The sequence below is a fragment of the Embiotoca jacksoni genome, unplaced genomic scaffold (genome assembly GCF_022577435.1).
Source record: "Embiotoca jacksoni isolate LCO1_2020_lvr unplaced genomic scaffold, fEmbJac1.0.p SCAF_17, whole genome shotgun sequence".
Taxonomy (NCBI): Eukaryota; Metazoa; Chordata; class Actinopteri; family Embiotocidae; genus Embiotoca; species Embiotoca jacksoni.
In genome coordinates, this window is record NW_027185307.1 from 4365539 (window position 1) to 4376390 (window position 10852).

General features: G+C 44.6%; 1 non-coding gene across 1 annotated transcript; it reads right to left on the minus strand.

The window, feature by feature from the left end:
- Positions 1-1888: 1888 nt before the first annotated feature.
- Positions 1889-1960, minus strand: trnag-ucc (transfer RNA glycine (anticodon UCC)). Its single transcript has one exon. It is a non-coding gene; the product is annotated as a tRNA-Gly (tRNA).
- Positions 1961-10852: the final 8892 nt, after the last annotated feature.

Here is a 10852-nt window from a genome sequence, read left to right on the forward strand (position 1 = left end):
AAGATTTTGTGAATCGGATTAGAATCAGTTTGTGTTGGACTCTGCCATCTGTCAGTCTAAATTTACAGTCTGTCTTTCTGCCGGCGCATTATTTTTGAGGTGTAGTAATGAGTTCTGAGCAGCTCTGAAACATGAATATATTTGAATTGTATAAAAGGTACAAGTTGTCTATCTGGACCTAGTTTAGGTGTTTATTGTTCTAAATGTTCAGACTCCATCATTAGGTATCTGTAATTAAAACTCTCTTATACAGTATGTTTTACACCGGCTAAAGAAAAAGCACTTGAAATGACACATTGAAACTGGCGAAATGCTGGTGGAAACAATACATCCAAACAATACACACGTTGCTGATGAACTGACTTCATCCTCACTGACGTTTTCTTAAAACAAATTTACTTTACTTTAAGTAATCATGTGTGGTCTCCACATTTTGTCCTTCCTCTGAGCCGGGTCCTGACAATTTTAACATTGAACAACACAACCTTCATGAAGGGAGGATGTGGTGCAGGAATTTTAAAGATATGTATTTATTGGACAGAGACAGTGAAGAGAGCAAAAGAATGACATGCAGCGAACAGTCCTTCAGACCCGGACTCTAACCTACAACATGCAGCTCAGAGTACATGACCGAAATGGTATGCAACCTAATCATTTGTTGAGAAGATTGGGATGCCCCAGCAGGTGGTGTTTCTAAGCATATATCCAAACAAGAACTTGGATATGCTTCACTAAAGGATTGTTAGTCCTCAGAGGAGTCAGACAAAGCTTAATTTTGCAAAAAAGTTTCAAAATAATGGTGGCCTTTTCCTCTTTTGACTCTATTAGTTATAAAAAGTAGTTATAAAGTAAATTGTATTTTAACTGTTATTTTAGTGTCAAATTCTATAATATTGTCCTAAATTATGGTCTGTTTGTTTTCTTACCTCAAATCTTGAACCTTTGAAGAATTTGAATCATCATGTTAATTCAGGGGCATATTTAAGGACCATTTCACTGTTTCACTTCCGTTACTGGGATTTGATATGCATTTCAGTAAGTAAGTCAAGTTTATTTGTATTTGCACTTAATGTGCTTTTAAAACTGACTTATACAAATTACGTTTACTTAAGAAGTAAGTAAGTAAGTAAGAAGTGAAATTATTACAAAAGATAATTATTAATGAGAAAAAGATATATCCAGATGGTTCATATTTAGGGCTCAGCAGATAAAATACAACAGTTGGCTGTAGATACAGCACACAGTAGGAATTAGTTAAAATAAGAGTGAAACTGACAACTAAGTTCATCCTCATCATTCTGACTCAGTCGTGATAAAGAGCATCAGTGAAACCAAAGTGTGTGAAATGTCCCTTTTCTATCCGCCCTCCCTCTATCAGCACGTGGGAGTGGGTGTTGGGGTTTTCTGAAATCAACGTCATATATTCATGCTCAGACACGTGAAGGAGTGAGGCCGCTATCTGCTGGAGACAGTTGGTATTTTTTTTTAATCTTTTCTAAATGCATCACAATGAGTTGGACATAAAGTAAAGAGAACCCTGTAATTTCAGCTCCATTAACCCAGTAGCATTTCTTCTCTTCTTTTTCTCTTCTCTTCTTTTTTGCCTGATTTGCCAGCAAGTAACCAGTTCAAGCAACTCATTTAACATCGATCTCGATGACGAAGAAAACTTTGAATTCGTCGTGATGGCGGTATACTGATGGACACAAGATATTAACCTTGAGAGCAGTTGGTTCTTTTGGGTTTACCGTCTTGAAAACAGGTTTTGCTCTTAAACTCAGTGCGTTTGCACTTTCAAGAACGATGACAAACACTTCCGTTGTGAGAAGGTCTGATCTGCCCAGATGTCTCGCAAAAGTGTGATTTTAGTCAGGAAGAAAACTAACTTTGCGATGGCCGGGAATCGAACCCGGGTCAACTGCTTGGAAGGCAGCTATGCTCACCACTATACCACCATCGCAACGGAAGAACTGTACACCGAACCGGAAGGCGGTCTCACGAACAGGAAAAGTAAAGAACAGGGGGAGGAGGGAGAGAGGGAGGAGAGGAGGGGAGGAAAGGAGGGAGAGGAGGAGAGGAGGGAGAGAAGGGAGAGGAGGGGGGGAGGGAGAGAAGGGAGAGGGGGGAGGAGGGGGGGGAGGGAGAGAGGGAGGAGAGGAGGGGAGGAGGGGGGGGGAGGGAGAGGAGGAGAGGAGGGGAGCATCGGTAAGAAGCCCTGAGCTCTGGACTCTCACTATCCATCTTAGTTTTAGAACTTCAAAGCCAAAGACATGCAGACATCTCAGTCGTGCCTGTTATAATTTTTAGGTGCACTAGGATCACATTTCTGATGGCCTGGTAGACATTAGCCACCTTCATTCAACTTTGTTGCAGTAGATTTCTGGTTTCAGTCAGTGGTTTTGGAGGGTGAGACAAAGCCCAACAACATCATATTTAGATGGTGCCCACGTCAAGCAACAGCTCAGGTGTAGTGGAACATGTTCCATCAGTATTGTAACAGACTGTCTCATGTTTATCGTTTCGCATATGTCCCTTCAGGGTTGCCGTAGAGGTAAAGCGACTCCCGCCTCTGGTTGAAAGAAGGAGAACACAAAATAAAGTGAGAAGCCGTGAGCTGAATGAGATGTCTGGGCAGTGTTAAATGCACTGGAGAAATCAAAGAAAGTGATTCTCACAGAGTCACCAGTTCCATCCAGGTGAGACTGAGCTCGTTGCAGCAGGTAGATGATGGCGTCGTCCACTCCCACATGAGGCTGGTACGCAAATTGCAGAGGGTCCAGAGAAGATTTCACCAGCGGTCTTAGGTGAGCCAAGACCATGGCGTCGATGGAGGGGGAGCCCTTTGGAGTTGAGGGCTCTGTGTCTATGCAGCTCACCAGGGGGGACAGATGGGGGAGGGGGGAAGGCAGCAGAGATGTTTGGGAGGTGTGGAGGAGACAGATGAGGGCGTTGAACTAAACCTGTTGAAGAAACAGTTTAGCTGATTGTTCCTCTCCAGGTTCCCCCCGGTTGTTCCTCTCCAGGGAGCCCCCTGGTTGTTCCTCTCCAGGTTCCCCCCGGTTGTTCCTCTCCAGGGAGCCCCCTGGTTGTTCCTCTCCAGGTTCCCCCTGGTTGTTCCTCTCCAGGTTCCCCCCGATTGTTCCTCTCCAGGTTCCCCCCGGTTGTTCCTCTCCAGGGAGCCCCCTGGTTGTTCCTCTCCAGGTTCCCCCTGATTGTTCCTCTCCAGGTTCCCCCCGGTTGTTCCTCTCCAGGGAGCCCCCCGGTTGTTCCTCTCCAGGTTCCCTCTGGTTGTCTCTCCCCTCGAACCCAGTAATCTCCTTCATACCGGTCCACACCTCCCTCATGTTGTTCTGCTGGAGTTTGGCCTCCAGCTTCCTCCTGTAGGAGTCCTTGCACTCCCTGAGCTTCTCCTTCAGGTGGCGCTGCACTCTCCTGAGCTCCTCCCTGTCCCCAGACCTGAAGGCTGCTTTCTTCTGATTAAGAAGCACCTTCAGGTCACTGGTGATCCGCAGAGTATGGCGTGCCGAGTGGCCGCTAAACAAGTCCTGACACATTCCTACCCATTCCGAACATTAAGTCCCACCCTCAGTTCCGAACAGGGGCAAAAGAGCCAATCAGGACTCACCGCCTCGGCGCACTGTTGTTTGATTGGTTGTTGACCGTAGGTTATGCAAATCCCTCCGCGACAGGTGGAGTTTCGCCTCGGGACAAGATTGTATTGTCGCCATCATCGTCGTTGATTTACCTGGATGTAAATATCAGCCGCTGGACAAAGGTTTTGTGTCGCTAACTATATTATTATCACTCGGGATAAAAGTAAGTTTCAATCAAAGAATGAATGTAAAAAATGCTAACTTATATTTCCGTCCATTCATAATGCTCGTTAGTGGTGTATGAACGTAATTAAGTAGTTATTGTGTTAACAGTTGCCGGTAAAAATTATCCAAGAAAAGTATAATCGGAAGACATTAATGTTTAAATATGGTACATTGATTCTGTGATCACTTCATTTACAGTAGACGGGGAAACGAGGCTAAATGTGTGAAGTTTGAGCTAGCTGTTTGAGCCCGTTGTTGTCGAAGAAGCGCAAATTTGAATGAACGAAAAAAGCCTCTAAAATTGTTTCTTTTAGTTTTATTAATACATTCACGGCTACTCCGACATTTGGTGTTTACTCCGCATCAGTTTAGTATTAAACTTAAACGTTTTTGCAGTCGTGGGGTGAGGTGACGTTAGCCGTTTGTTTGTTTGGCTGAATTAAAAGTTTTTTCTGATATCTGTGATTTTTTTTTAAATAACTATTTTGCGGAGGTCAACCTAAACTATGTTTTGTTTTATTGTTGCACGGGCTTTGGTCCGAGGTGATTCAGTGTTTAAGGCGCGTACATCAGCGTGACGTGACGTCAAGACGTGGACCACCTTGCATTACGTGACATATGGAAAATTACTGATCAATGTCAGCAGCTTACTGTATTGTGTCCTGTTACAGAGGACTGTTCATTTCCAAAACATAACTCTGAAGTAAAAAACGTTGTGTTGCCTGATTTGAGCAGTTGTTGATGAAGTAGTTTCACTTGTTTTCTAATTGTAAAGTTGTTAAATAAATAATTCCACCTAATTTCTAATTGCAAATTTGTCATTTCTAACTTTTATTCCATATTTTGTGTAACATTTGGCCCTGATATCTGCAGAATGCCAAAGACAGGTCAACCAGACTCCTACTGGGCAGGTGTCATGCTCCTGTACGCCCAGGGGAAGTTTACATTCTCCACAGGCAAGAGACCAGGGTCGAGGAGATGGAGGGCTGTCGTTGAACGCATTGACTCCTGTCCTTTGACTCCTGTGTTCAATCAGTCTGTCAGAAACTTTGACATCTTTGGCAAACAGATTGATTGTAAATGTGGATATCATGAGGTAAGTGGTGATATTTAATTGATTCAAAGTGATTCAATTGATTCACAGTCAAAGTGAAAAGTGTGTAAAGAGAAAGTTATTTGGTTTAATGCTGCATAGTGTAACAAAATGTTAAGAATATACGTATTTTCCTGGTTTTTTAAAATTTAGATTAATTTGCATTAGATTAAAGTGGGGCACTATTGTATTTCATTTTAAAACGGTTTCCGGGTGTGTTTATTATTTTCAAAGGTCATTTCGTATGATCAAAACGTTCAGAGACTGCTCCTGGTGTGCGCAGATGGTGCGACAAAGCATGCAGCACAGAGAAGCTCTAACTTTTGTAAGTACTCCCAGTTTTGTCACTTGATCGATGGCGATGAAGCAATGAGCCTGCAGAGGTGTTTTGAGTGACATTCACAATCCTGAGGGGCAGAAAATCCCTGTCCGAACCCGGAATGGTCCGGGCGGGCAACTGAGCGGCTTTTCCTTGACGTCAGCGGGTGTTGTGCCGTGGATTCACCCACTTGCGTCTTCTTCTCTTCCCCGATAATTTGACATCAAATTTGATCTGCGGTCTCTGCTCAAGTATCAGATGTGTAAAGAATCACAGATGCACTTGAACCACTGCTCAAAAAAGGAAATGCATACTGGTGCTTATTTTAATGAAGTGAGGAAATGGAGTAGTTGCGAGGGTTAGAGATTCTCTGCGCTCCATGTACGTCATGGTGCTGCACTGAATGATTTGGATCCACCCTCGTAATTGTGGATATGTATATTTTACCGTTTCGCCCAGCATACATAAGTGTGTATGCTAAATGAAGACGACGCAGTTGCTGTGTTCCAAATGACACATTTTCCCTTAGAACACTAACAAATAGTGCTCTTACATGCAGGCATTTCTACAAGGAAGTGTTGTTTCAAATCACACACTGCCGTTCTGTACTGACCGGAAATGACCTCGGCATGTGAACACATCACCCACCGAAATATCTGCAGCTTTAATTATTTTACCCAGAAATCAACATGTTGTTTTTTTTTGCCCTCTGTTTAACACACTCAGTAAACACACTGATTCTTCTGTCCAGCAGCAGCAGTGAAAAATAAACACTTTTGTGTGGTGTTCAGGAACAGCAGCAACTTCTTCAGAGCTTTCATTGGAAAATTCTGTACTTCAGTGACCCCGCCCCCTTTCTCGAAGCCGCCATGACTGGTTAGGGTGAAAAATGTCCAGCGTTTCACTCTTCTTTTCTGGACCGTTTTGAGTGCATCATCCTGGTACTTGTAGTTCACTGCAAGTTTCTGCACTTGACTGTGAATGCACATATGCACTCAAAATAGTGATTGTTAGTACACAAGTACACTATTTGGAACAGAGCAAGTGAGTGAATGACGATAAAGTAACACAGGAGTGTAAAAACTCAGACTGAAATAAAAGACTATAAAACAGAAATTAAATCCGAAACCATGACAATAATGGAAGTTTTTGACCAGGACAGTTTCACTTTGTGAGTTTTGCTAGTTTTTGAAGAAAGATAATATAAAACGTCTAAAGTCTTGTTTGCTGTATATATAGAGGGTGAAAAATAGCCTCTTTTTAATGTCAAATAAAAGCTGACACCCCCTTATTTATTAAACGTTAAAAGCTTATTGACACAGTCCGCCTCAAGGGAAAGACAAATAGGAGAGGACAACACATGACTTTTAAACACAGATTTATTTAACAGGTTGTTTTTTTTTTTAACAAGGACAATATCAATTATGTAAATGAGTCATGTTTCACGTGTCTGACGGAGTGCAAAGTGAGGGGTAGTGAGCAACGCAAACCACAAACACCTGATCATTCTGAATTATTTTAGGAACCCCCAAAACAGATATACGGACAGAGCTTTGACCACCGATTTGGCAGAGATTGTATGCAGAGGATATGCAGCTGGATAATCGCGTGACACATTACGGTTGGCAAGTTCAAGCACTATTAAAAACTCTTTACAACTATGTATACATATATTTAGAAATACAGCAGAAACAAAGCATCTACCAAATAAAAACTAAAAACATACAATAATAAATACACATCTCTCAAAGAGTCCTCCTCCATTCCTCAATGGTCTGGCCAGAGGTTGGACAGTGCCATTTTCCCCTTACCTGTGTATGGCCAGTAAGTTTGGTCTTTGACTGACCACATGTTTTACAGGTATAGTGGTATGTCTCTCGACTGTGTCTCTTCCTTGGAGGCTCTCCTCTTGCTACTCGCTCCTGATCTTCAAGAGCTGCCCTTCGTTGTCTCCACTCGCGGTGGCGATTGTGTGGAGCTGGTCCTGGTGCTACAGCTGGCCATGGTACTACAGCTGGCCATAGTGCTACAGCTGGCCCTGGTGCTACAGCTGGTCCTGGTGCTCCAGCTGGCCATGGTGCTACAGCTGGTCCTGGTGCTACAGCTGGCCACGGTGCTACAGCTGGTCCTGGTGCTACAGCTGGCCATGGTGCTACAGCTGGTCCTGGTGCTACAGCTGGCCATAGTGCTACAGCTGGCCATGGTGCTACAGCTGGTCCTGGTGCTACAGCTGGTCCTGGTGCTACAGCTGGCCATAGTGCTACAGCTGGCCATGGTGCTACAGCTGGTCCTGGTGCTACAGCTGGCCATGGTGCTAGAATGGGACCTGATACTTGAGCTGGTGCTGGCTGGAAAGGGGACCAGCCCTGAAAAGGAGGAGGAGCTGGCCCTGGTCCTGGTGCTGGAGCTGGTCCGTGTGGCCCTGACGCTGGAGCTGGCCCTGGTCCCGGTGCTGGAGCTGGCCTTGTGGACGAGCTCTGAGAAGGATGTAGAGAAGCTGGTGATGGCTGGAAAGGGGACCAGCCCTGAGCATGAGGTGTTGGAGCTGGTGAAGCAGGGCGAGCAACCCACCCAGGACCGTGCTGTGCCCCAGGACTGTCTTGTGCTACCTGGGTGGAGCTGGCGCCTGGTGCAGCTCCTCCAGAATCTGTCTGTGCAGGAGCTGACACTGGTCTGGGTCTGTTGCGTCTGCGAATTACTGCCTCACCCTCACGGTTTTCAGGTTCCTTAAATTCTATTGTTGCGTGTCCATATTGCACGGGCTCAGATGGGAGGTCCCTGGCCTCCAGGAGGGATTCCTCAGCCAAATTGACCTGCTGGGGAAGCTGTTCTTGAAGCAAGGTATCACGATCGCCAAGTTCACTGTGCTCTAGTGGACCCAGCAGGTCTCCTCTGTCAGACTGCGCCAGCAAGTACTCCACAGCAATACGTTCACCTGCAATAAAGGGTCAGCAGATAAACATTTAAGAAAGAACCTCAGAGACAGGAATTTATCACTGAATGTAATAGCTGACAGTGTGGTCATTGAAGGAATGTTGTCCAGGGCCTGTTTATTTCTTGACAATCTTACCAGTGGGTTTCCCAGGGGGCACGAATTCTGGCAGAAGTGTACATCCAAGCACTCTGTCGCCGAGGACATTCAGATTTGACATCAATCGTACATCGTATATTTTAGTTTTTGATGTAGCACTCGTATCGAGAGCTTGACGAGCACGATTGATGTTCCATCTGGACGCACCCTCAAGCATGTACATCTGCGTTTGGAGAGCGTTGCATCTCCAACCTTGCAAGACAAAAAGATAGATAACAGAAAAATTTGATTTTTGTTTTAATTTTGAGACAACTGATGTAAAAAGTCATGTTAAAGAAATGTCTCAAAGATGTAGTTGTATCTTGCCTGGGATGAAACTGCACTGGTGACGATGAAAGCTCTCCAGAGAAGAAGAGCCTCTGCCACATCGCAGAACATCGAGAGCTTTGTCTCCCTTCTGTAAGCTGGATCCAACGTTTGTGTACAGCTGGACACCAGGGGGATCTTGGATGCACGGGAGGTGTTTTTGTTGCACCTCCCAGACACGCTCCATGCTCTCATGGTTTACCAGATGTAAACCTGTGGTGTCGGTCAAGTCCCACATGGAGTCCAGCAGTTGTTGGATCAGGTTACGAGTCTCTTCAACCCCTCGAGTTGTCCTGCGGCAGTGCTTGGCCAACTCACTGGAGCTGATGTTGGCTGTAACCTGACTGTCTGTGGGAACATGCCCCTGATTGTTTTTGGTGAGCTCCGCCCTCTTAGCCTCTTTGAGGTGCCCAATGTCATCCTTGTCCCATTCAAAAATGCAGCTGGATAACTTGGAGCAAAAGGTGCCGTAGAGTGGATGGTGCCCGGTTGTGAGACCACGGCTGAATCTTCTCATAAAATGGAAGACATCCAGTCTCACTGTTGATGTCCAGGGTCGAAACCAAGTGAGAACTGGGCTCACACCTGTACACATAAGCAACACACTGTAAATATATGCATGTCTCTTTATTTCCACATTAATAAGCACCTGCATGACATATCCAAGGTTAACTTCATGGAACGTGCAGAAACTGGTAGCTAAAAGGAGCCATCTGGGCCAAAATTGAATACTTCACTTGCACCAACATACATACTGTCTTGCATATAAACACATTCAGGCATCCCTACAGTTGCATTCTGTTCTCAGCAGGCAGTCAGAACTCGGCATGACACCGGCACATCAACTTTAAACAACAGAAAGGAAATGCTCTTGTGTTTAGCTTAAATGCAGCAGCTTAATAAATGTGATACTGCACCTAAAAACAATCCAGTTCAGTGTCTTGTCTTATTTGATCAAACACAACCTTTGAGCAAGGATTTTTCTCTCACTGCATCACTCGCTTGTGGAGGGAGAGCAGCAGAGCTTGTTTTGCTGCAACTAATGTATTGTATTACATTTGATAAGATCAATTGTGGAGCCCTAATATACATGTGTGACAGTATATATATATTTATATATATATACAAGTCAAGTATTAATTATTCAGAGGTGGAAACCCACTGTACATTAAATTAAGTGTCTTTTTTCCAAATTTCACTGCTTTAAAAACTGCTGATCTTCCGTCCAAATTGTTTTTAAAATATACCAAATTTTAAAGGAGAAACATCACAACACAGTTTGAAGGTCACACACCTGTCCCACTGCAGCAGTCCCTGTCCACATAAATGGCATCTGGCTCCGGCTCCCCAGCATCCTGGTATCTTTTGACGATGCCTTGACACAATTCATCAAGGCCAGCCCCTTCACCACTGGTCAGCACACAGTTCAGAACTTGACCAAATTCATTACCAATATTGGTCATCCATGTGGCCGTGTCCTCGATGCCCCCAGCACGTTTTTTTGTGACCTACAGAAAGGTAAACATATAAATCAGAGAAACAATCAGGTAAAATAAAGAAACGTGACTAAATATCAACTTAACTTCGCTTAACATGTACCTTCTTAGTGGAATCCATCTTCAGGATTCTTCCAAATGTGGAGGTGATGACACCCTTCATCTCATCCAGATGACCCAGGATCTCATTTGCATGTACAGTTTCAAACCACTGGGCCAGGGGAAGGGGGCTAAGGGGTGGTGGCTGTTGATAAACAGCTTCAACCTGGGTGAGGACACATGTCTTCTTGTGGAGTTCACAATCAGACATATAGTCGACTGTTCTTCTCACCCACTCTTCACTGTGGATTTCCTGCAAGGCTTGTTGGAGGTAGCTCGAGCTGTTCCCTACTGTTCTCGACTTCAAGAGTGTGACACATCTTCGGTCAAGTGCCAGCTGAGCAGTAAGGACAGCTGGAAATGTGTTCCTGTGAGAGGGATCCAGCTGATTCATATTGTCTATACTCCACGGGCATACAGGGATCGTACACCTACTGCAACGGGGATAGTCACCTCCAACTAAATAATATTTGGAGTCAATGTCAATGACTTCCCTCACTTTTGGGTAAATCCCTGAGTGATGCATTTTGTTGTTGCACTGAGCACACTTTAAGGGAATTCCCCACATCCGCATTGGAGCCCAGAGAAACATGCGCTGCCTGTAATAGTTCTGAGGATCAGGAGGTGACG